Here is a 27,389-nt window from a genome sequence, read left to right as displayed (position 1 = left end):
AAACGTAATAAATGAAGAGACATCTGTTCGCTACACACAACCGTCACACTCTTTACTGATTTAAGAGAACTGACGCAGGACGCAGAGCAGAAATATCGCACACAGACACACACATACACACACACACACACACACACACACACACACACACACACACTATGATCGCTTCTACATCACACACGTACACCTTAAGTAAGGAACAGATGTCGTCAGAACTCGCGACACACGTCTTATAATTACTGCGCTACAATGTACAGACACCACAAAAATAAAAAAAGCACAAAAACAGTTTCAACAGGAAATAAGTAGGATTGAAATTAGACAATTTGAAGACCTTATTGCTAAATAAACCAAACAGCGCTAACTCTTCCCCACAACAAACTCGACTGCATACGTCGGCGCGACTCTGTTATCTTAGGCAGCAGTCTGATGACGTCACCAGCCGACCGTTGCGTGGATACGTACAAACAGTTCGGTTTGCTAAGCTTGTTCGGGTCTTTAACTGCTTTCTAAGTAGTTAAAGCCTCTGATGACGTCTCCAGCATTGGAGGACTAATTGTTAGGCAGAGAATTATGCCTTGCACCACGACCTAATGACCATAATACAAATATCAGGAATATCGTAGTTAACGAGCGTGAGAGCCTGTATTCTATGACTAATCCAGAAGTTTATTATCTGGCAGATTGTACAAGCTGTCGGGAATCGAACCTGGGCCCGCTGCATGGTATGCAAGCACGTTACTACTCAGCTACGCATGCGAACATTTCAGAAAAATTGGAAGATTTATTCAAGAGAAAGAGATATACAAAATGAACAAGACATTAACGCATTGATCCACCAATGGCACTTACAAAAGCAATTATTTGGCTTCGCATTGACTGACAGAGTTGTTGGATGCCCTCCTGAGGGATGTCATGCCAAATTCTCTCCAATTGGAGCGTTACACCTTCAGTATCCTGAGTTGGTTCGAAGACCCTGCCCATAATGCTGCAAACGTTCCCAATTGGGACGAGATCTGTCGATCTTGCTGGCCAAGGTAGGGTTTGGCAAGCACGAAGACAAGCAGCAGAAACTCTCGCCGTGTGTGGGCGGGCATTATCTTGCTGAAATGTAAGCCCTCGATGGCTTCGCATGAAGGATAACGAAAAGGGGCGCAGAATATCGTCGACGTACCGCTGAGCTGAAAGGGTGCGGCAGATGACATCCCAAAGGTGTCCTACTATGAAAAGAGATGACATCTCAGACTATCACTCCTGGTTGTCAGGAGGTAAGGCGGGTATCCCACCGCTGCCCAGGACGTTTGCAGACAAGTCTTCGATGGTCACCAGGGTTCTATTCAAAACGGGACTCATCACTGAAGTCAGTTCTTCTCCAATCAAGGAGTTTCCAAGCCCAAGACGTGTCTGGAGACACCTCAGACAGCGGTAGGATACCATCATGACCGACGCCCCATACTGCTCGACAATCAGGAGTGATGGTCTGGTGTCCCATTTCATTTAATAGCCGACACCTTCGATTGTCATCTGTGGCAATCTTACAGCAAAGCGGTACATCGACGATGTTCAACGCCTCGTTTTGTTCTCCTTCATGGCAAGCCGTCCTGAGCTTACATTTCAGCAAAATAAAGCCCTGCTGCACACGGCGAGAATTTCTGTTACTTCTGTTCGTGCTTGCCAAACCCTATCTTGGTCAGCAAGGTCGCTAGACCTCACACCAATTGAGAACGTTTGGAGCTTTAGGCTAGGGCCCATCAACCAGCACGGGATTTTGACTATCAAAGGTTCCAGTTGTACAGAATTTGGCACGCTATCCCTCAGGAGGACATCCAACAACTCTGTCAATCAATGTCACCCAGAAAAACTGCATACATAAAGGGTGAGAGGTGGACCAACAAGTTCGTGACTTGCTCAGTTTGTGAAGCTCTTTCCCTTGAATAAATTACCCAATTTTCCTGAAATTTTAATCATTTGTTTGTCTGTACATTTAAATCACATCTACCGATTAATGTTCCATTTGGGTAATTCCTTCGTGGTGCCACACCTTTTTTTCTCAGGATGTACATGCCTGGATACACAAATGATTAGCATTTCACCGCCATCACACAAAGCTGGTAGGAGAAAAAAAACCATCTAAATTCTGTGTATAATGAAAGATTACACAGCTGGTATCGTATTCAGAAATACCATTTGAATATTGGTTATTTGCGAGAAGTGTTACTGGAAACACATGTAGAAATTCGACATCACCAGGATCGAGGCTTATCGAGACTGCGATTTGCTGTTTCGCGATATTACTGCTCCAGTTTCCCGCTAGATTCATGTGAGTGTAGAGCAGATTGGTTTGGGATGGCCGTATTCAAACGCCATGAAGGGTACCAATGGCACCACGCAATTAGCACCTCAGAAGACTGATATATTGTTTGCACGGTCATGCGAAATCGTAAAGCCACGTCTAGAAATGGGTTTGTTTTTAGCAGAACAAGTGTCCACAAAGACAGTGTAACAACGTCTGGAGCAACATGGACTGTCAGCAGGGCGAATGTTGTTTCAGCCGACTATGACACAGCAGCTGAGGTAGACACACCGACAGCAGTGAGCCAATGACAATGTTGGACAAAGAAGTGGCGCCACATCGTCCTTACAAATGAATCCTGGTTCTACGTACGACATCACGATGAATGTATCTATGTCCACGTGTGGAGACTCGAACAAGAACGAACGTTTCCACATTGCATTCGTCTTCGTCATATGAGCCCAGCACCTGGCGTGATGGTATGATGTGATACTGGGTACGCAACACGGTCACCTATCATCCGCAGAGCCGCTAATTTTGCTGGCAGGAGTTTTCCGTATAGATATCTTTCGACAGGGCAACGCAAAGACAGCATATCTTGATTGATCTGGCATTGACAGAAGAAATGAAAGTGAGTGACATTCCAGAATAAAAATAAAAAATTTTGACCTCAAATACAAAATTACAAAAACAGTTGTCTGACCCATAGCATCTATTTGCATATTTTGCTTAAAGTTTGTTCGTAGCACCAAAATTTCTGTGTAACGTAGCACCAAAATTTCTGTGTAATGAATGTTTACGAATCAAACCTTTTTTTAATTTTTACACAAGCAACATGTTTTAAATAAATTAACGATGAGTGAACCTTATCTCTGAAGAGAACAATGTAAAAATAAAATGGTAGAGAGCAGCCAAGCTATGATCATTCAGTCAACGTCCTGAGATGTGAACTAGCTGTATTGGTTTCAGCAACTATTGTCTCCGAGGAGCAACTATTCGAATCACTTAGATAACAGTTGTTTATGCACATGCAATTCATAACAGAAAAACGAATGGGAAGCAAAGTTACAGTTCAACACCTCACTGACATAACTAGAGGTATGGTAGTAACTCAGACAGAGGCAAGTAGCAGAAGGAATGGGTGATACTAATTGTAGAAATTGAGAAGCATGCTGGAAAATTATGACAGAGAGACATCTATTAGAACGAAATAGGAGATGAAAAAATTTTCAGTTTGTGTGAGAACGTGCAGCTGAGTGAAGAGCATAAAATTTTCAAAAACTGTAAAAGAAGTGAATATTTTCAGAAAAAAGCAAGGGATGGAGGAAGTTATTAGCTTACTTAATTCGTGACAATAAAGATATTCAGAAAAAAAATTATTTTCTTTGTCGTGTGTATGGGAACTACAGGTATGAGGTCTGTTGCTGCATATAACGAAAAGCGTCGAGCCATTTTGGCTTGTCACTTTTCATCCAGTTTGATATGCAGATTCGATTTAACATAATTAAATGTATACAGATTATGCAAACACATTTCTCATGCTGGATAAAGTGATAATAGTGATGGTTAAGAGCGATCGCCGGCCGAAGTGGCCGTGCGGTTAAAGGCGCTGCAGTCTGGAACCGCAAGACCGCTACGGTCGCAGGTTCGAATCCTGCCTCGGGCATGGATGTTTGTGATGTCCTTAGGTTAGTTAGGTTTAACTAGTTCTAAGTTCTAGGGGACTAATGACCTCAGCAGTTGAGTCCCATAGTGCTCAGAGCCATTTGAACCATAAGAGCGATTACATTTCCTCTTCTTTACTCTACTATAGTTAATCTAGTGCATGCTGTTATAATTTTACAGGAGAATTTTCAAGCTATGGCATGCTGGGACAGCACTTTCAGGGTGAAAAACAAGCAAAATGGAACCCCGCAGTTAAGGGATAAGGTGTTCTGAGAATTGGCGAGGGGCCAACTCTGGTAAAAACTACTGGGCCTTACGCATTGTTCGTAAGAAGGCAAAAGACCAGACACTGGCTCAGCGGCGCCCACATATGAGTTGTGGTGGAAAACATATTAAAATGGCAAGGTCCAGGTGCTTTTTACAGCCTGTATTCTGTTAGAGAAAGGTTCCCTGAAAACTTTATTTCTGCAACGAGGAATCCAGCTAAACAGATGGTGACGGTTGAGGCTGTGTCTAAAGAACATTCTGAAAAATAGCCATCTCTGGGCCACCTTAAAATACACAGAAACAGGACTCTAATAACTTAGCTTGCATGTGGCTGACATGCTGTCACCAGGCAATGAAGTTACATGATTCTCTTAATTCTTTTCCAGTGGCCAGAGAAAACTGTACGAACAGTTAGAAAGGCCATTGATTGGTGGCTTTAGGCTGACGTCAATATAACGTAGTGTCCAAGTTGATTTTTTGAGAACAGCGGGGTAGAAAACGAGCTGATCGGGTTTGACATTTTGCTGCCATCTGGTGGGAGATTTCTAACAACAAAGAAATTACTCTCTTGACGGAGAAAATCTAACGTTTTCAGGAGTGGTAGACGAAATCATCTTGGAAAACGAAATTATCTTGGCGGGAATTGCAGAGAGGTTTCGTCCTAACTTATAAAAAATGGACTTCATTTTCGGACTTCGGAACTGAGGCTTTGAAGGTAGCTCTCCTGTGCAGCAGAGGCTCATGGAGAATGAGTTCACAGCACAGCGCTTCTGGATGTACATTTTATGGTAGCCAGCCACTCCATCAGCTGTCCACTCACGTTACATCATCGAATATGGTGAGAGTAGCTTGCACCACCTGCACGTTAGGATAAAGGGAACTCAGAGGTTCAGCATCATTTACAGTTAAGCCCTCCCATGTTTGAAAGTATAATCACAGTTGCAGCGATAACTTCAGCTTCTCTTTCTGTCCATACAATCACTGTTATTGATGGATAGGCAGGACGTAGTAAATTCACTACGAAAGGGTGGGGGGTGGCCGGCCGAAGTGGCCGAGTGGTTGTAGGCGCTACAGTCTGGAGCCGCACGACCGCTAAGGTCGCAGGTTCGAATCCTGCCTCGGGCATGGATGTGTGTGATGTCCTTAGGTTAGTTAGGTTTAAGTAGTTCTAAGTTCTAGGGGACTGATGAACTCAGATGTTAAGTCCCATAGTGCTCAGAGCCATTTGAACCATTTGGTGGGGTGTGATATTTAGCATATTTCATTTCCCTGCCAATTAACTTGACCAACCGTTAATTGTATTATCTCACTTTCATTTGAAACAAAGTTAAATTGTGCACAAACTAATTTTATGTCATGGCTTTATCATTTTTTGTACATCTAAACTTTCGTAATAAATTCAGTCACGCAAATCATGATTTTGATTGAAGTAGTCATCAAGCGGTCTATGATGATCAATCTTTTTGAGTAAAAGAATTGTGAGTACGCCAACTTAAATATCACTGCTACGGCTGAAAACTTATAAATCGTTAAGTCAATCAGTTGTGCACTTTTCATCCAGCACTGATTCTTAAGGGTGGGTCTGTCTCATAGTTAATTCCGACACAGATTTCTTTAGACATACGGGGTTTCATAATAAAATAAAGAAAGATGCTGTGTTGTGGTCGTCCAGGTGTAAAGAGTAAATGATGCATGTACAAATCCATTGCTTTTTCTGGACTTAGTAAACAGTTACTAGTGTAGCAGCTGTCGCGGTGGTGGTGGTGGTGGGTAGTGTTTAACGTCCCGTCGACAACGAGGTCATTAGAGACGGAGCGCAAGCTCGGGTTAGGGAAGGATCGGGAAGGAAATCGGCCGTGCCCTTTCAAAGGAACCATCCCCCCAGCAGCTGTCGCGCATATTCTGTTTTGCCTTCAAAGAGATTTTTCACAATTAAAAGTACACCGTGGTTACAAAAGTATTTATCATGAAAACAGAAATTAATGTATAGACAGGTGAAGGCACTGGAAACTATGGACAGTCTACCAAGAAGGGCCGACCGGTGTGGCCGTGCGGTTCTAGGCGCTTCAGTCTGGAACCGCGTGACCGCTACGGTCGCAGATTCGAATCCTGCCTCGGGCATGGATGTGTGTGATGTCCTTAGGTTAGTTAGGTTTAAGTAGTTCTAAGTTCTAGGGGACTGATGACCACAGATGTTAAATCCCATAGTGCTCAGAGCCATTTGAACCATTTATCAAGAAGGCTTGCCTAAACTTTCACGATACAAGTCTTAAAAATGGAGGAAGAAAATATGCTGTATAGATATTGTTATGACGTGACGCAACGTGCAGCAGAACAGTTACAAAGGTACAGTACCAAGTCAAATCGAGGCGTAATCGTCGTCAAACAACAATTAGAATCTAGCTAACAGACTAATTTTAGAGAGTCCGTTGAATATGCTAGAGTCGTGGTCGGTGGGTGATGCGGCCGAAGCGTAACAAAGTTATGCCGAGCGAGCAAGCGAAAGGATCTGCCTGTTCGATCTTCAGCCTCCTCATTTCATGTACGTATGCGTAGTATTTACAGAGGGACATTTACTACCTTATTTTTAGGGAAAGATACGACTGGGGACTTCTGGTTCTTATTTTGTAATCTTTATTGCAGTATCTACCTGTGCTTCGCCGCGTCTCTTTATGCCGCCTCGGAAAGTACAGGTTGGCACGCACGCTGCCTAGAGCGTCGCTCTAGGTTGAAGCCAGCGATGCCAAGCGCTGCTAAGAGCGTGACCTGTAAAACCACTTCGTCTGCGTCGCTGCCATCGTCGAGTGTCGTTGACTGATACGTAAGACAGGATTCTGGAAACTCTCTAATTACGCAGTGCAAATCATTTTCTACAACTCTTCATAGCACATTCATCATGAAATACACAGAAACAGCACGTACCAGTATACCACTTGAAACTAATATGAGATATTCAAAATGCCTTCTCGGTTACGTACGGTTAAGTTGTATTGTCTTAGGTGCTCCGCTCGTGTTTTGTGTCTCATCTCACCGAAGATAATGTTGCCATGCGGCTCACATCACTGCTCGTGTTGGCATGCCTTACTTCCGTTGGATTACATACACGCAGCATCAACTTTTTACATGATCATTACGGGCTTACGAGTCCATCACATTGCAATGGGACTTTTCACATGTGTGTAGTTGGTACATGCCTGTGTGATTTGTAGATTAGCATATAATAATGGCCTCGCCATTCAGCATTTATATAAGGGAAATTTTCGGGACGAAAATGACACGACAGGAGGACGTTAAAAGCAGCTGATTGTCGTTTAAGCCTGCAACTTGTGGTTGGTGGAGAGCTAGAAGGACAAGGACTCCTCAGTTGGAGGAGGAATTCTTGACGTAGTTAATGGCGACCTTAGTGTCTTAGTAACACAAGTAGCTACAACACATAATATTGGCCCTGATAAGTTTTACATGATAACCTGCTGTATCAAGAGAAGCGGAAGACAAAGATCCTGGAGAACCTAAGTCTTACAGGCCAATTTGTTTGGTAAAAGCTCTAGCCAAAGTACTGGAAAAGCTTCTGTGCCGCCGACTGAGGGACCGGAGACGGTTAGTAGCGTGAGCCCCTGCAGTGCTATTCGAGGCAAGGGAAATTCACTAAGGATGCGATAAATCACGCAATGAATACTGTGAATACCTCAGACGACAAGTGTGTCATAGGCATAATGATAGATATAAATGAGGCGTTTGATAATTTGTGGCGATCTGCCCTGTTTAAAAGACTGTCCCAGGTGTCTCTATAATAGTATACGAGATTATTTCACAGAAAGGCAGGTGCAATTAGAATGTCCTGGAAAGAAAATTGTGAATGACGTACCAAAGGTTTCCCGCAGGGCTCTGTTTGTGGCCCATTGTTCTGGGATGTTGGCACAGAGCCATTATTGAACCAGCTTCAGAGGATAACAAATACTAAAGGCTGTATCATGTACGCAGACGATATGCTAATTACAGTATCTGCTAACACAGAGTATAAATTAGAGCCAGCCGCTGTGGCCGAGCGGTTTAAGGCGCTTCAGTCTGGAACCGCGCGAATGATACGGTCGCAGGTTCGAATCCTGCCTCGGGCATGGATGTGAGTGATGTCCTTAGGTTAGTTAGGTTTAAGTAGTTCTAAGTTCTAGGGGACTGATGGCCTCAGATGTTAAGTCCCATTGTGCTCAGAGCCATTTGAACCATTTTGAACCATTTTGATAAATTAGAGGAAAACACTAGGGTAGTTCTTGAAAGACTAAGCAACTGGTGCGTAGGAAACAAACTAACGATAGTAGTGCACAAAACAGTCTATATGTTACTAAAAGGAACATCATCAAGAACGATAAATCCCACAATCAGAATAAATAACCAACCTGTGAAAAGAAAAGAAGTATAGGCCCTATAGGTAAGAGAAGTATATAGGTAAAATCAAAACTTTCATGCACATGTAGAAATCGTCTGCCAAAGAGGCATTAAAACCGTAAATAAAATAGCAACAATCATCCAAATAAGTTTTCAGCTACCAATAAGTGCAATAAGAACTCACTACAGCGCAGTCTTACTCGCTATTGTGGTTTAGCGGTCGAGCGTTTGGGCTCACATATCTAGAAACCTAAGGACAGCACAGCCTCTACGGCGAGCAGAGAGAAGTGTACTCTGTTCCTGACAGGCACGTATAGAACAACACCGACTGAAACGCTGCTGGAGATATTAGGCTCGCTACCTATAGACCTAGCAGCAACGAAGAGAGGTGCACAATACTGGCTCAAAAGAGCGAATATGATAAGATAAAGGAGTTACTGGGCGCAAGAGCCGTATCGAATAAGGAAATAAAGGCACGCATTGATGGTGAATGGCAAGAAATCTGGGACAGAGCCGAAACAGGGAGGAGAATCTACCAGTTCCTTCCTAACGCAGAAGAAAGAACAAGAATGACATACTTCCTTCCGACTAACGAGCTATACACTACCTGTCGGGACACGGTCCTTGTCCCATCGACTTACTAAAAATACGACAACGCACCGCAGACACTTGTGAATGTGGAGCAATCGGCACCCCTGTTCACATCATCTGGTAGTGTGCCGTTAGACAAGATGTTACAGATCAGGACAGGAACGTATAATGAGGAACTGTGGCATGACAGCTAAAATACCAGCTTATGAACTGCAAGCCTACCTGGGTGAGAGAGATGCAAGAAGAGTCCGTAAATCATGATAACGAAACGCACCACGGCAGATCACCCACTTGCAACAACCTTCTGGAAGCAGTGAGGAGACGAGCCTCGGGGAGGACCAGGAAGGATTTTCTGAGACCCTGGCAGTCATCTCCCTCTACACCTAAGGTGGCACAGCAGCGCAGCCCCTGGGAATCCTGAGTTGCACCTCAGCGCGCCGGGGGCTAACCGTCCAGACAAATGAGAGATCCAGCTTGGTTCTGATATCAAGTACAGTGGTCTAGTGTAGTGTTGTGTAGCATAGCACTGTTTGGTGTAATGTTGTGGTACTGTAGATCGGAATTATAAATTACAAAATTTGTGAGGTACCAGTGCTGCATAGTGAGATAGACCAGTAGCGTGTGCCTTCTGAATTCCTGATGAGCATATATCTGTGTGCCAGATGGCCAAATGGTAGTACGCAGACTTCTTTTAGTTAATATCATTAGTTTTTGCTTTTTTCGTATATATCCTAGTAGATTTCCCCCCGTTAATAAATCATAATGCTGTTATTACTAAAACTTTGGAAATTATGTTAAAATATTATATGCTATATGCACGTCAGTTCATGTGCAACATTCGGTATGTTCTTTCATGCAGATAATAGACTAAAAGAAAATAGCAAATAAATAAATGTATGAACACCATTCACAGTGTGCACAGGCTCTACCAGATGCTGACTGTGCTATGCGGGTACACTTGTGTGAATGGCTTATTAACATAGTATCAGTCCTTATTTTAGTGAACTTTTGCTGTCACCGATTGTAAATTTTCACAAACAGTGCGTTGGCGTGTCACCTTAGGCAACTGTAAAGCACAGACCCAACAAATATTTTCCGTCAATGTTTGGATCGGCATAAGTGGTGCCTAAGATCTCGCGTCCTCCCACTCAGGTTCAACGGACGAATTTATAATATTCCCTATAGGATACTCTACCTCATTTGCTACGAAATGTGTGTTCCTCAGCGTGACGAAATACGTAGGTCATGCACAACAGGGGTCCTCCTAACTTCCTTGTAAGAAATTTGTTGGCAATTAAAACAGCTTTCAGTCGTCTCGAAATGGGTAAATACAGGTTCTGCCTGGTTTGCAAGGGAATCTTACACCATTCTTCTTGCAACAAATGCCAAGTTCAGGTGGTTATGATGGAGTTGGATAGCGATGACGCACCTTTCTCTCCAAAGTAAAGCACAAAGGCTCAACGATACTGAGGTCGGGTGACTGTGTTGTTCAGGTCAGATGCTACAATTCATCCTCGTGCTCACAAAACCTATTCCGGATGATGTAAGCTGTTTGAACAAGGGCCCTGTCGTCTTGTAGCACAGCATCACCATCAGGGAACAAATAATGTATCATGGGATGGACATGATCAGCCAAAACGATCACAAAACACTTGACAGTAATACTACTTTGGAGAGTAGCAATGGGACTCGTGCCTTCCCAAACCGTCACAGAACACCCACCATTTCACTCTTGGGGCGTAAACTCGGCCAGCAGTTAGAAACAATGTGAAATAAGATTATACGGTCAAATGACTTTCTTCCATTATTCTACAGTCCAGGTTTTATGGTTTCGGAAAACGTTTTCCTGTTACGGTCGTTTGCATCACTGATCAGTGGTTTCGAAATTGTATCTCGCCCTGAAATTCGTGTTGTTTTGGTGCTGAGGCTGTTCGCGACCGCGGCATTCAGTTCTGCAGTGTGTTTTGCAGCTGTCGTCCTCTTATTTTTCGTGAGAATCCCCTTCAGTGACCGCCTGTCACTACCACTCAATACTCACTTCGTCCGCGTTGTGACTTTGCGGATGATTTTTTTTTTTTTCAGTTTTCCCTGTATGCGATATAAATTTTCGATACGGTGCTTCTCGAAACACAAAACACTTCGGCTCCCTTGGTTACGGAAGCATCCACCATACGAGCACCAACAATTTGCCCACTTTCGAATTCACTTAGCTCCGACATATTGCACTCACAACTGCACAGAACACTGTTCTGGCCACGACTGACACATGCAACGTATTGAAACATTTCACAGGTGCCGCTCGTGGGCAACCATAACAGCGCAACCTTCAGGCTTGTCTAGCATCTGCATTTATGTTCAAGCATGCATTTTTCACGGTGTTTCCTTACAGTTGCTCAACCTCTGTATAATAAATAAGAAGATGCGGATCAATTTCCCGTTGCAGGGTGTCTTGGAGGGTATTTCTGGAACCACTGTATTTTGTCCCCTTTCTGTTTTATTCACGGATGGCTGAATGGGCGTCGGTTAGCCTCTGCATGACCTAAAATCATGCAGTTTTTCTCATTATGGTAATTTCGAGAGATGCATGTGGGAGGAAGTAATATATTTACCGATTCATCTTGAAACATTTGAAAAATAATTTTCTCCGTGGTACACAATGCCTTCCTTGCTGCATCTACCGTTGGAGTTTTCTGATTATCCCCATTACGCTCTGACCGAGCGAGGTGGCGCAGTTGCTAGCACAATGGAGGAGGAGTAGGAGGAGATTAGTGTTTAATGTCCCATAGCCAGCAAGGTCATTAGAGACGGAGCACAGGCTCGGATTAGAGAAAGATGGAGGAGGAAAGCGACCGTGTCCTTTCGAAGGAACCATCCCGGCACTTGCCTTACGTGGTTTAGGGAAATTACGGGAAACCTAAATCAGGACCGCCAGACCCAGGTATGAACCGTCGTCATCCCGAAGTTACCAAATCCCCACCCAGCCGTCCTGATTTAGTTTTTCTATGCTTTCCTTTAGTCGCTTAAGGTAAATTCTGGGACGGTTCCTGGTTCCTTCGAAAAGGGCACAGCCGATTTCCTTTCCAATCCTTTCCAAATCCGAGCTCGTGCTCCACCTCTAATGACCTAGCTGTCGACGGAATGTTAAACATTAATTTTCCTTCCTTCTATTACGCTCTCGCTCTTACTAAAGGAATTTATGGCGAAACACGCCGCTTTTCCTTGGATCGTCTCTCTCTCTCTTTCTCTCTCTCTCTCTCTCTCTCTCTCTCTCTCTCTCTCTATTACTGTAATGTGTGTGTATGTGTGTAGCGTGGTATCATGTTCGTGTGTGAGATGATGAAAGAAGGGAGAGGATGAAACCTGGTTACGGCACAATGTTTCGAATAGCACCAAATTTAATACAGGACTGTGGCGCAAACATTGCTAATCAGAGACCCTACGCCACCATCTCTTTTCCCCTTGCCGGCCAAATACCAGTAGCGAAAATTTCATCCACTACCAGGATTCGAACTGGCTTATCCTCGAGTTGAGCGCCACCTCAGAGGATTGCGTTAGCGACCTCAGGTTATGACGGCGTGTTACATATCCATTACATATAGTCTTACAATGTATTTGTGTATCACAGGTTCTGTGACGGATGTGTTTCGGTGCGGACAGAATACCGCTACGCAGAGGAATTTCGGGACATGGCAATACATGTACAGTCCCGAAGGGTGACGACACAGCCGAATCGCTAATCGCCTCCAGCGTTACGTCAGTGTACGGCAAGACTCCGGTAATGACTTGTCGACGGAGTCTTGCGTCAACCGGCCCCGAATGAAATCACCACACAACAGCAAATCTACTAAGTTCGAGGGTGCTACAAAGAGGCAGACTCTATGGTCTACCATCAGCGGAAGGTCAGCGACGAGTTGAGGAACGATTTCGGCGAAAGAGTGCAGCGGACCTTTGCGTTGGGTCAGAAGTCCTGCTCCACACATCCGCCGGCCACGCTCCTCGAGGTCTGAGGTTCGACGTCGCCGGCCTGTCCACGTATTCCGGTGAAGCTTTCGTCAGATCACCGCTGGTCGTGCTAAGTGCAGTCGCTCCATCTGCAAGAACGCCGCTCTGGCAGCAACTGGCTACTCAGAGCATTGTCTATGCTCCTCCTCCCAGCACCGTGCGAGGCCTTAAGGGGAGGTTTACTATCTTTGGTACAAAAAATCTATTTTTATATAGCATTTTTGGATCCATAAAAGTGTTTAGAATCCACCGCTGAAAGGGTTTTTCCCAATACGGAACGGAAATGTTTTTTATTCGCGGTAGAACAAAAAAATGCACGTGCCTGAAGTCGGCCTTTTTCACGCACCAGTTTTATTCAGGGATTTCGATTTTGTAGCCGCGAAAAATTATTCTATATGCTTGCCCATGACTAAAACTGATAAATGATCAAGGAGCTTACGACGCAGTACGGCTTGGCAATCCGACGGCATTCCAGTTTGGTGGAACAGATGAAGAAGGCAATTTGGGCAACGTATTTCCACAAGTGTTCGACGGATGACCACCCACAACACCAAAATCGTCCGGCTGGGGAAACTAGTTGGTGCAAGTGGCGCATTGCAGAGGCTACCGGACATCTGGACGAATATCAACACGACCAGCCGCTCTCTAAAGAAGTTCAAAAAGATCTACGAGGCCCTTTCGGAGGACGAGTTACTGTACCGGTGCTTGGGAGGAAACACACAAAATTCAAATGAAAGATTGAACGCGTGTGTTTGGAAGTTAACCCTCAAGCATTTGCATTCTGGTGCGAAGACTGTGGAGATGACGACTTTCCTGGCAGTGAGCAACTTCAACGAAGGGTATTCAGCAGTTCTGAAGACCATGGCAACGATGAACGTCACCCTGGGACTCTATTCGACGCAGTTCGCCAAGCATTCGGACGACCACCGGATTCAAGAAGCCGAAAACCGCTTTTCGCCGGTCGTACGTGCGGCTCCGGAGCAGCGCAGGATTGCCCAGATCGAGCAGAACGCCCTCTATGAGGAAGAGGAAGGACTTGTTTATGGACCAGGGATAGCAGATTGAAAGTAAGTTGCATAATATTTCATTTATATGTAGTCAAAACTTCAAACGCGTTTTTCTCGAAATGACTTTTTTTTTATCGCGCGGTATGGTGACTTCAAATCTACTGAACCGATTGACATGATTCTTTGTTTCCGACGTAGGTAACTAAATTGTCTAGGAGTCGTACCACTTTTATTCCGATCAACTATAAATATTTTTACTTGGCCGACGAAGACGAAAAATCGATGAAAAAATCTTATTTTTCTTTCAAATGGCCCCCATTTTGTTTCCTATGGTACAAATAACTTAAGCGAGGTACAACTCCTAAAGAATCTTATATACTTCGCTAACGTCAACTCAGTTTTAATTTCAGACGAGCCGGCTGACCTGTGACATACCGCGCGTAGAGGTCTACATCGAAACTTTGTTTCGTTCCGACGACACTCCCACCTTTGCTGTTCGACATTTCCAGTCGAAAAAATTCCAGTTTGGAGAGGAAATATCAATAAACATTTTAACCAAATTTGAAATTGGTATCTATAACGCATTCCGAGAAAAATTTCTCAAAGAACATGCTTTTTTCGGGCCAAAGATAGTAAACCTCCCCTTAAGGGACGATCGCCGCCGTTACACCAGTACCAAGATGTCGTGGGTTGTCGCCAGGCTGCACCCACCGTACGAGGGCTCGCACGTCTGTATGCTCCCGACATGTGATAATGAAGAGTTTTTCTGAACACCATCGATCTTGGGCAGCCGTCCTCACCTATGACGGACTCCTGCCTCTATCGCAATCCGATCAAAGCCACAACCTTCAGGTGGACGAGCAGCTGCGCCATCTCGACAACCGGACGAATGGCTCCCGATCCATCTGTGGCGGTCGTATCACGAGGTGAACGTTACAGACGGATGTAGACCAGTTCCTTGGCCTCCACTTTGGTTCAAATGGCTCTGAGCACTATGCGACTTAACTTCTGAGGTCATCAGTCGCCTAGAACTTAGAACTAATTAAACCTAACTAACCTAAGGACATCACACACATCCATGCCCGAGGCAGGATTCGAAGCTGCGACCGAAGCGGTCGCTCGGCTCCACACTGTAGCGCCTAGAACCGCACGGCCACTCCGGCCGGCTGGCCTCCACTTTCTCGGGAGCCCACTGGAGTATTATTTCTTAGGACATCGGAAGCCCTTGTTTATAAAGTGCCATTACACGATGCAGATAGTCTTCGTGCCTGTTTTCTGAAGGCTGAGAAAGCATGCACAGCCGGCCGGGGTGGCCGAGTGGTTCTAGGCACTACAATCTGGAACCGCGCGACCACTACGGTCGCAGGTTCGAATCCTGCCTCGGGCATGGATGTGTGTGATGTCCTTAGGTTAGTTAGGTTTAATTAGTTCTAAGTTCTAGGGGACTGATGATATTAGAAGTTAAGTCCCATAGTGCTCAGAGCCATTTAAACCATTTGAAATCATGCACAACATTCCAATGACAAATCAGGACATCCCGCATTCAAACGGACCGAGGTGGCACAGTGGTAAGACATTGGACTTGCATTCTGGAGGATGGCGGCTCTTGCATTCTGGAGGATGGCGGCTCAAATTTCCATGAAGCCACTCAGATTTAGTTTATTCTGTGATTTTCCTATATTGCTTTAGGTGAATGGCGGAATGGTCCCTTCTAAAGGGACTTGTACTCCATCACTAATGGCCTCATTCTCAGCGTGACGTTGCATCTTCTTCTACGTCACTACTCTGCAGCCGCCTGACAGAGGCTAATCTTCTTTCTTTCTCGAATTCAATACGATCACGAGTTCATGTATGTACCAATGGTAACGGAGGAAACTTTAAACATTGTAATAACATGTTTCATGTTGTACACTGGTACGATCTGTTCCTGTGTGTTTCGAATGATTAATTTACTATGAATAGTTATATCAGATGTGTTTTGAGATAGCAATAAACAGTTCGTGCACCGATGTCAGTGTAATGTATTGTCCTCTTCTACATTAATAATGTAATATAATATAATATAATAATTAATATAATACAATATAATATGAGAGCTATATGGAAACCTACACTACTGGCCATTAAAATTGCTATACCAAGAAGAAATGCAGATGATAAACGGGTATTCATTCGACAAATATATTATACTAGAACTGACATGTGATTACATTTTCACGCAATTTGGGTGCATAGATCCTCAGAAATCAGTACCCAGAACAACCACCTCTGGCCGTAAGAACGGCCTTGATACGCCTGGGAATTGAGTCAAACAAAGCTTGGATGGCGTGTATAGGTACAGCTGCCCATGCAGCTTCAACACGATACCACAGTTCATCAAGAGTAGTGACTGGCGTATTGTGACGAGTCAATTGCTCGGCCACCATTGACCAGACGTTTTCAGTTGGTGAGAGATCTGGAGAATGTGCTGGCCAGGGCAGCAGTCGAACATTTTCTGTATCCAGAAAGGCCCGTACAGGACCTGCAACATGCGGTCGTGCATTATCCTTCTGAAATGTAGGGTTTCGCACGGATCGAATGAAGGGTAGAGCCACGGGTCGTAACACATCTGAAATGTAACGTCCACCGTTCAAAGTGCTGTTAATACGAACAAGAGGTGACCGAGACGTGTAACCAATGGCACCTCATACCATCACGCCGGGTGATACGCCAGTATGGCAATGACGAATACACGCTTCCAATGTGCGTTCACCGCGATGTCGCCAAACACGGATGCGACCATCATGAAGCTGTAAACAGAACCTGGATTCATCCGAAAAAATGACGTTTCGCCATTCGTGCACCCAGGTTCGTCGTTGAGTACACCATCGCAGGCGCTCCTGCCTGTGATGCAGCGTCAAGGGTAACTGCAGCCATGGTCTCCGAGCTGATAATCCATGCTGCTGCAAACGTCGTCGAACTGTTAGTACAGATGGTTGTTGTCTTTGCAAACGTCCCCATCTGTTGACTCAGGGATCGAGACGTGGCTGCACGATCCGTTACAGCCATGCGGATAAGATGCCTGTCATCTCGACTGCTAGTGATACGAGTCCGTTGGGATCCAGCACGGCGTTCCGTATTACCTTCCTGAACCCACTGATTCCATATTCTGCTAACAGTCATTGGATCTCGAACAACGCGAGCAGCAATGTCGCGATACGATAAAACGCAATCGCGTTAGGCTACAATCCGACCTTTATCAAAGTCGGAAACGTGATGGTACGGATTTCTCCTCCTTACACGAGGCATCACAACAACGTTTCACCAGGCAACGCCAGTCAACTGCTGTTTGTGTATGAGAAATCGGTTGGAAACTTCTCTCATGTCAGCACGTTATAGATGTCGCCAACCTTGTGTGAATGCTCTGAGAAGCTAATCATTTGCATATCACAGCATCTTCTTCCTGTCGGTTAAATTTCGCGTCTGTAGCACGTCATTTTCGTGGTGTAGCAGTTTCAATGGCCAGTAATGTATTGATGAACATTAATATGGGGTGTGTCCACTCTTTTCCTTTATGACGGCTTGAAGCACAAGAAGTGGAGCACATCCTAACCACGACAAACACCTCTTTACCCGAACGCCAACTCCTTCGTACTCCAACGTTGGCACTACAGGCCTACAAAATGGCAGGTAAGGCTCTTTAGCGATTCTCCAAACCCAAACCCTTGAATCGCATTCCCACGTGGTATAGCGTTATTCATCTCTCCAAATTACTCGTTTCCAATCATCAACTGTCCAGTAACATTGTTCGTTACACCACTTTCAAGCGTTACTCAGCCCTGACTACAGGAATGTAAGGTTTATTAGGAGCTGGTCGACGATTATACCCCATTCCTTTTAACTCCCTATATACAGTCATGGTGCTAGCTGGACTGCTAGTAGCGTTTTGGAACTTACGAATGATCCCTCCCACTGATTTCAAACAATTTTTTACAATGCTTGACAGTCACAGTCCGAGTGGGTACATGAGGTCTGCCTGGTTTAGTTTTAGTTGTGGTTGTTCCTTCGCGTTTCCACTTCACAATCACATCACCAAAAGTCGACTTGGGCAGCTTTAGACGTGTTGAAATGTCCCTGTTGGGTTTGTTTCTGTTTTTCTACTGACAACGCAATACTCCCCGCTTCCTTTTATACTGTCGAGTTCTTCTCTCGTGACATCTAGTGGTCAGTTTCGCAGTACATAGGGGTAACTGGACACTTTTGATCAAATAGTGTACGTGTGAGAAATTTGTTATGATTGTTCCGTCGAATTTTTTTGCTACAAAAAAAAAAAAATGGCTCTAAGCACTATGTTACTTAATATCTGAGGTCATCAGTCCCCTAGACTTAGAACTACTTAAACCTAACTAACCTAAGGACATCACACACATCTATGCCCGAAGCAGGATTCGAACCTGCGACCGTAGCAGCAGCGCGGTTCAGGACTGAAGCGCCTAGAACCGCTCGGTCACAGAGGCCGGCTTTTTTGCTACACCATGGTCAAATGAGAACCTACAGTTGAAATAATACGCTGAAAACCGTTATTTATTGGCGTAGAATTTGCCAGTGGGGTGGCGGAAGAAGTGAATAACACAGGTATCCAAGACTCATTCCAGCAATCAGAATATCTACAAGCTCGAAAGATTTATCATAATATTCGAAAACAGTAAACAAAATACCTACAGACTTGCTGACATCAGTAGGAAGTATGAAGATCTGTAACTGTACTCATGCTGCCGAACGAAATTTATGAGATGGCGAAAGTAGCCGCCGATATCTAGAAAAGATTAAAGGAACACAGATCGTATCAGCCTTTCCAGTTGATGGTGCCATATTGAGAGATAATACCTCCTGATAACTACGTGCGCCATGTTCTGTAGCGATATGAGTTCTGTAAATTATATGGAATATTGCAGCTTTTTATGGAAATCATGTCAATATTCATAATATGTACGAGGGGATGCTGAAAATTAATGCCCTCGAATATTTTATGCGAAAATTCTTAAAGTTTTTAAATAAAAGAAACTTTATAAATATTTTATGTCTTTATTCTTCGTAACTAAATATTTATTTTTCCATATAATCACACTAGAGACGAACACATTTCTCCCAAAGAGACATCAGTTTGTCCATACCATCACCGTAGAACGTTTGACTCTGTTGATGGAACCACAACGTCACCTCTGCTTGCAACGTTTCGTCACAATCAAAGAAAAGTCGACGCAGATGTTCTTTAAGTTTTGGAAACAGAAAAAATCAGATTGGGCCAATTTGAGGTTAGCACCACCGTTCACTTCATTACGAGCACGAACAAACCAACGTCGCACATTGCTGATGTCGATAAAATCATCACTATACATAATTTGCATTTTTCTATGGGTTTCAATTGGAGGCCCGTTTCCTGCGGTTAGAATGTCGATCACAGCACGCGGTTTCTCATCTACCGACATAGTCACATTATACATCGCCGTGTTACACGCTTCAATTCGGAAACCTCTAGCAGCAGAGCGCTGTAAGTTGCGTCAGCGAAGCGGGAAAGTGGACCGAGTAATACGCATAACATACAGTAAGTTACGTCAACCGACACTGGAAACAGAATAAAAAATTAGGAGGCATTACATTTCAGCACGCCCTCGTGCCTTGACATTTCAGTGTACGAAAGTAAAACATTTACAGTAATGAATGAGGAAATACTACAACAGATGCCATCATTTACATATGTGGGTTGCAATTCCTCTTTAAACAAGTCTAACTCTGATGTATAAGAAAATATCAAGAAACGTAAGAAACTGAATTGATGTAGTAATAGGCGCTTTGGTTACTAACATTATCTCTAAACATGCTTTTTTTTATTAAAACGTGGCACAAATATTAAGACCAAAAAATGAAAGAAGGATACAATCGCAGAAATATATATATATATTTGCTCATGTTTATTGTTGTTACCAGGCCTGGTACGGTATTTGGGGCATGAACAGCCTCAGATGTTGAGTGACCAGGGTTAAGGACACGTAGATGTCGCGTATTTCTGTGAGACAGCGTTATCAGCATTTGACAGGGTTTGAAAGGGTCCTTATTTTGATCCGCGTTTGACCAGATGGTCGAAATAATACAATATCCAATTTTTTTGGGGCATTTGGACACGACGGTGGCCCATTGTTGTACTGCTTGAGAATGTGATGACAGACATACTAGCCGTCAAGGTAGTAATTGTCGGTGGATTGCGATAAGACTAAACTTCGATAGCCTCACGTGAATTAATTGAACTGTACACAGGAGATGAAATTTATTTCAAAGATGGGTGGCCCAAATGTAACATGAGACTCGGGTTGAACATCCAGTAATATACTAAATTGGTGCCATGGAAACAGGCATCCAAATGAAATTAACTTATTATAAACTTCAGTTAGAAAATATAAGCAAGAATTTAACCATATGATCTGACTGAAGATCGGAAACAGGAAGTTTTCAGGCTGACAACCGGCCTATTATTACATTTTTTACTACTTATTTTCTCTTCAACTACAGCCCCCATTTAACATGTCGTTTTGTCGGACTAAACTACCTTGCGGGGAATTGAAATAAGTTTTGAAACTATCCCGTATCTGGAGGCATTATTTACGAAATTGTCTAGTAACTCTTCAGTCTCTTCATTGTCAAACAACATAGTATCGTGTCTGAGAAAATTGTGCAAGACACAGTAGGCAAGAATAAAGTTCTCTACATGTTCCGGACTGAGACAGATCTTGCGATAGTAAAGTCTAAATTTTTTGCACAATATTCCAAAAGCGTTTTCTGGAACTCTTCGGGCTCTGCTACGTCTGTAGCTGTATACTATTTCCTATTGGTCCTCTAATTGTGTACCACGATAAGGTCTCATCAAATAGGTTTTTAATGCAAAAGCTTTGTCTTCAGCAACCACGTGAGACAATCAAACTCTCGTGCCTGGTGATTCTTTTGGGCCTCGTATATTCAAGATACTTGTTTCTAGTTTTGTTGCTAATTCTGACCGGGAAAAAATCGCCGCATCGCTATTCTTTTGAAGGTTACCAACGTTCACATGTATAAATTTATAGTATTCTTCCTCTCATAACAAAGAAATTATCACATCCACGTCACTTTCGTCCTTTTGCTCGGAGATTGCCGAACGACTTACATACAAAATTTGCTACGTATTGTCGCGCCGCTGCAGTTCAGATGTGATACACCAAATAGAGCCGGCCGGAGTGGCCGAGCGGTTCTAGGCGCTACAGTCTGGAACCGCGCGACCGCTACGGTCGCAGGTTCGAATCCTGCCTCGGGCATGGATGTGTGTGATGTCCTTAGGTTAGTTAGGTTTAATTAGTTCTAAGTTCTAGGGGACTGATGACCTCAGAAGTTAAGTCCCATAGTGCTCAGAGCCATACACCAAATAGAGCCGTGTTGTGCCGTGTCACTCTGCTGCATTGCAGTTCCGCTTACAAGGGGCGCCATTAACGTCGAACGCGCGGAACCGAATGGAAACATGTTTAGAATAATACTCGATCATTAAAAAAAAATCAGTGGTCTTTGTCATTTCCACGCAAAACGTTGCATTGTACCACAAGTGTCATTTTAATGGAGAGAAACAAAGTAGCAAGATATCAGTACCATAGGAAGGAAATTATACGTAATTCAATGACGTCATTGCATCATTAAATTTTCATTCACCAGTGCCAAATGCCCTCTGCTTAAAATAATTATAATAGTGCAAAACACGCGTATCCTACACACCCGACAGTCGTTACATTAGTTTTGACAGTGTAAAGGCGAGATTTCGATGATGTAGTTAAAACAAAGCGAAAGAGAACAATGTATACACCTCACTAAAGCCACGTTTTTACTTTCGCATTCAAGCAGTCCAATACCAAAACTTCACTAATTACATTTTCAAATGGTGATATGGGTATGTCAGTGTCATAATCTGCCTTTCGCCAAGCATATTGCAACATAGGCGTGTACTTTGGTGCAAAAAATTGACTGTAAATCACAGTGTTTATTCGGTCCAGTGGGCGGAAGAGACAACAACATTGGCGCGCTACGGTGTAAACATTTCCTTCCCGTATAGTGCGGGTGGAGTACATCCAGTGATAGTTCTTTCCGCTACATGTTCTACTTCCGTAGCCTCTGCCGAATCGTTAAAACTTTTGTTACGCTGTTATTAGCACCATGGACGGTGGCAGCCGCAGCTCTCCTGCTCCACAAGCTTCACAAAACCGACAGCACAACGTCGCAGTGGATGCTGAAGTACTTCACGCACCCTTCAGTCAAGTGATTAAAGGCGCAATCATCGCGTCCCACAACGCAGACACACTCCAACATGTTCCGCCCGTCAATCCAACTACAGCAAGAGACCGCAAGGAGGAGGAAGGAGACTGCGACCAACGAGACCAAATGGAGAAGTGCGACGTGGCGGCGCCATGAACATTCTTTCTTAGACAAAGCAAATTTGGGGGCCTACATTCCGAAGTTCTTCACTACTAAACAAGGCTTCATCATCAATGTTGAAACCTCTGTTACAGTGGACGAATTACTAACGGAAATGACGTATTGCTGCGAAGTTATTGCCATCAGGAGATTTAATAAAACTGTAATTCTGAACGGGAAAAAGGTAACAAAGCCGTCTCCAATTTGTGTTGTAACATTTAGGTCAAAGCGGCTCCCACAGTTTGTTTATATTCATGGAGGTCGCTGTCCAGTGGACGTGTATGTACTCTCCGTCTTACAATGCAATAAGTGAAACTTCCTGACAGATTAAAACTGTGTGCCGGACCGAGACTCGAACTCGGGGCCTTTGCCTTTCGCGGGCAAGTGCTCTACCAACTGAGCTACCCAAGCACGACTCACGGCCCGTCCTCACAGCTTTACTTCAGCCAGTACCTCGTCTCCTGCCTTCCAAACTTTACAGAAGCTCTTCTGCGAACCTTGCAGAACTAGCACTCCTGAAAGAAAGGATATTGCGGAGACGTGGCTTAGCCACAGCCTGGGGGATGTTTCCAGAATGAGATTTTCACTCTGCAGCGGAGTGTATTAGGAAGACATTAAGAAAATACTAAAATCTGTCTAATAATAAAAACATTCTTGCCGTTAAGAAAGCACAAGCTGCGACCAAAAAAATATTCAAGCACAAAGCAGGAAAATTGTGGCACAATTTCTGCATTATAGTCTGCAAAGAAACTCCATTAACCAGGATCTGGAATGTAATATGGAACATTAAAACCGGTCTGACAATGGCTATGCAAACATTTCCACCATCTAAAGAACTTTTAGTATCGTTCTTGTGTGTGACATCTCCACCTGACGTTATAGACGAGGAAGACGAAGTGGAATATCAAGAGGGCAGAAGTGTTATTACACATCCCTTGTCGACAGCAAATATCAAGGTCGCGCTCCCCACGACACATCCCCCACAAACGGAAACTTCTGCTGCTCAAAATTTAAAATAATCTATGGACACAAAGGATCCAAATCGACTCGCTGAAATCGTATTGTGCCGTCCCCATTCACAAATCGCGAAAAAGTGTGATAAACCCGAGTCATATCAGCCTATCACCTTACTGCTGTCCGCGGCTCGTGCTCTTGCGGTAGCGTTCTCGCTGCCCGCGCACGGGGTCCCGGGTTCGATTCACAGCGGGGTCAGGGATTTTCTCTGCCTCGGGATGACTGGGTGTTGTGTGTCTTTCAGCATCATTTCATCCTCATTCACTCGCAAGTCACCATAGTGGCGTCTCCCGGCTACCAACGCCATACGCTCATTGTTATTATTACCTTACTGCTGTGTTCGGGGAAGATAATGGAAACAATTACTAAGCAGCGCTTAGAACGGTGGTGTGTAAACAAGAAACTATTACCGTAAAAACAACTTGCATTTCGAAAAGGAAAAGGGACAACCGACATCCGTTCACGGTTAGTTACTCACATACAGCTACACGTAAATTTCTCTCAGATAATTATATTACGTTCATAGACTTGACTAAAGGATACGACAACGTCGTCCTGTCAGTCTGGGATAAGCTGAAGAAACTCCAGATTCCAAAACGTGCGTGCGTGCGTGGTGTATACAGGTGGGTCCTAGACTAGTCAAGGCGCTGGTAGTGCTTATTGAGTACCTCGAAGTAAACTGCAGTGCCTATACAAGTTGGATCCACACTGCTCTATAATGGCAGCAAGCTGATTGCCATTTTGGAAGCCCTACTATTCGCACAGGCGTCCACAGCATCTACAACAGTCATAATTGCTGATAGTACGTCAGCTCTACAACTGATAAGAAACCATCATAACAATTGTACCAACGTCACAGTTGCAGCAATTGTCGATGTTGTGTTTCGGGTGCAGAGGAACTGTCTCAACATCGTGATGGTATGGATGAAAGGCCACTTTGGGATATCTGGAAACTGAACAAGCAGATGACCTAGTTAAGCAGGCATCTCTGCATAGAGCTAATAAATATGATAAACTCCCTCTCGCAGACATGATACCCCTCCTCAGAAAGCAGTTGTCCTCGGACTGGCAAGAGGAATGGTTGCGGGGAGCTAAAACCAAAGGCACCCACTACGCACTAGTTCATCTCAAGATTCCAAGATCCCTGTGGTATAATAAGGCACAAACATGAAGCAGCTTCACGACAATAATATCACAGCTGAAATTTAATCATTGGAAGTTCAACAAACACCTATATCGGCTCAACCTAAGTGCTACCCCTCTGTGTGTCATATATTTCTAGAATGTCCTCGGAACGCGTATCACAAAACATCCTTGCAGGTAATCTCCGGGCATCATTTCCCAATCAGCCTCCAAATTTTGGTAGCATCCAACGGTGTAGCAGCGCACAAAGTACTGTATGAGTGTGTCAGCAGAGCCAATATCAAGATATAGCTCCCTGCACTCCTAATCTAATGCTCCTGGTACTTAGACTTCCAGGGGTAGACCAAAGCTATGTTAACTGACTACACCCTCACGTGCTGCTCGGCAGAATATGGAATGCTCAGCCTCTAAATGTATGTCACTTTGTGCGTCCTATGTGTACTTGTCTGAATACTATTGTATTGTATCTATATGTGTGGGTATAATGCACATCTCTGGTTCTTGTACACTGCTCCCCTGTTCTGCGTAGATAGTACTAACAGAACTGATAATATCCCAAATGTGTACCAACGGCAATTTATCATTTCTTCTTGTGTTAGCAGTAGGGTTTTTATAGTGTACTACCGCTGTGTATCCTATGTTCTATTTTCGTATTGTTTACACTTTTTAGTATACTCTGATTGTGAATCTTGTTTTATGTCGAATCAGTCCTTTGTTAATCCTAGATCACATCATACATTGTACGAATTAAAATAATGTCTCCCATGAATTGTGAAAAACAACTGTGAAATAACATTTCCTGTGTTTGGATGGCTGAATGACACATTAAATTAAAAAAAAGAAGCACAGAATGAATTCTGATGATGAAAGAACGATCATGTATCTTCACATGTGGCATGGCACTTTGTAGTCTTACAAAATCAGCAATCCTTCTGATATAGAGTTTATATTGCCGAAAGAAGTAAACATCAAGGAGTTGGCAATATTTTGTTGTTTTCGGTGTCAAGATCTTTGATTGGAAAACTTGCCTCTAGAAGGGTAAGATCTGTATGACCTGACCAGGAATGACACAATAGGCTCTTTTCACTTGTTACATGTTCGCCAAGAACTGAACTTAGAAAACGTTTCAAGTGTTCTTTAGTCATTTTTCTTCTTTTCCTTGCCTCCATGTGAATGTTTCGTGGACAGGTTTTTTCAAATTTCTTTCAAATATTTTGGTCGAAAGTGCCTTGTGGCTCTCGAAAACAGATGTAAAACTTGTTTGCTAATCTTCCCGTCACTGATAAAGCCAGTTGTGTAGCAGTGGGTGGAGCTATGGACAGAGCGCAACACACTAGCTGTAGCTTCCTCTCCTTGTGAGACAGTGCTCATGATGAAGACATTTCAGACTGAAATTGACTCTGGTCACTGTTTCAAACATTCCCTTTCTCCAAAACGTGCTCTGTCATAAACATGTTCACTTCCTCCACAAACTCTTGTGCCTTCTGTCATAAACTAGTATCGTCTTCTTCTTCAAAATGGTTCAAATGGCTCTGAGCACTATGGGACTTAACTGCTGTGGTCATTAGTCCCCTAGAACTTAGAACTACTTAAACCTAACTAATCTAAGGACATCACACACATCCATGCCCGAGGCAGGATTCGAACCTGTGACCGTAGCGGTCACGCGGCTCCAGACTGTAGCGCCTAGAACCGCACGGCCACTCCGGCTGGCTCTTCTTCTTCCTTGCGTGTGACAAATGTAGTAATTTTCCTGAATGAAGTGCTATATTCAGCCTTAAGATTGTCGATAAAAGAAATCGAAGCTTTGAAATTGTCCAAGCCAACCATTTTAGACGATTCTAGTGCCCATAATTGCAGATACCAATAGTGAACAGTAGATCCATATGACCTTGCTCTGTTAAATTGCGATATTACGTGCTGATTTATGGTTTGTAATTGCGACAGTCTTTTTCCTCCCGCTCGCCTTTTGATGGACACAAAATTCATGATAAATCCGCAATTTAATTTACTTTTAATGCACTTGTAGCGCCTCATTAGTTTGCTATAGGAACTGAAGGCACTATTGCGATAAGTCTTCATAATCGTTCTCTAGAACGCTGTCGTCAATATCTTCTGCTCACTGGGCCTTGACTCTTTGGGTGGAGATAATTTGTACTCACTTTGAGTTGACTGTTCCCGCTGCCCTGGAGATGCTGCTTGAACAGACAACTTCAGATTGAGGTTTTTCCCGTCCTTCAAAATCATTATATCTATCCAGTGTAGCGGTATATATTTCTGTGTCATTCCCATTACATTTCTGAATTATTGCATCGTATAATACATTGGCGAACTCTCTGTCATCGACTCCGATTTCATTTCCATATTCAGCACGCTGCAATCTTGTCCCTAATATTTGGACCACATTCGTAGGATTAATTCTCTTCATGATATCACTGTACACAGTGTGCACGGTACGCCGCATGCGAACACTCCAGGAGACACATTCGTACAGCAACTATACCTTTCACGCAACTCGAGCTTTTAGTGCATCTGCAACATGTCACCGTTTGATGGCGCTA

This window comes from Schistocerca americana, chromosome X (genome assembly GCF_021461395.2).
Source record: "Schistocerca americana isolate TAMUIC-IGC-003095 chromosome X, iqSchAmer2.1, whole genome shotgun sequence".
NCBI lineage: Eukaryota > Metazoa > Arthropoda > Insecta > Orthoptera > Acrididae > Schistocerca > Schistocerca americana.
The sequence above is the reverse complement of the archived record's forward strand: the minus strand, read 5'-3'. Positions refer to the sequence as shown.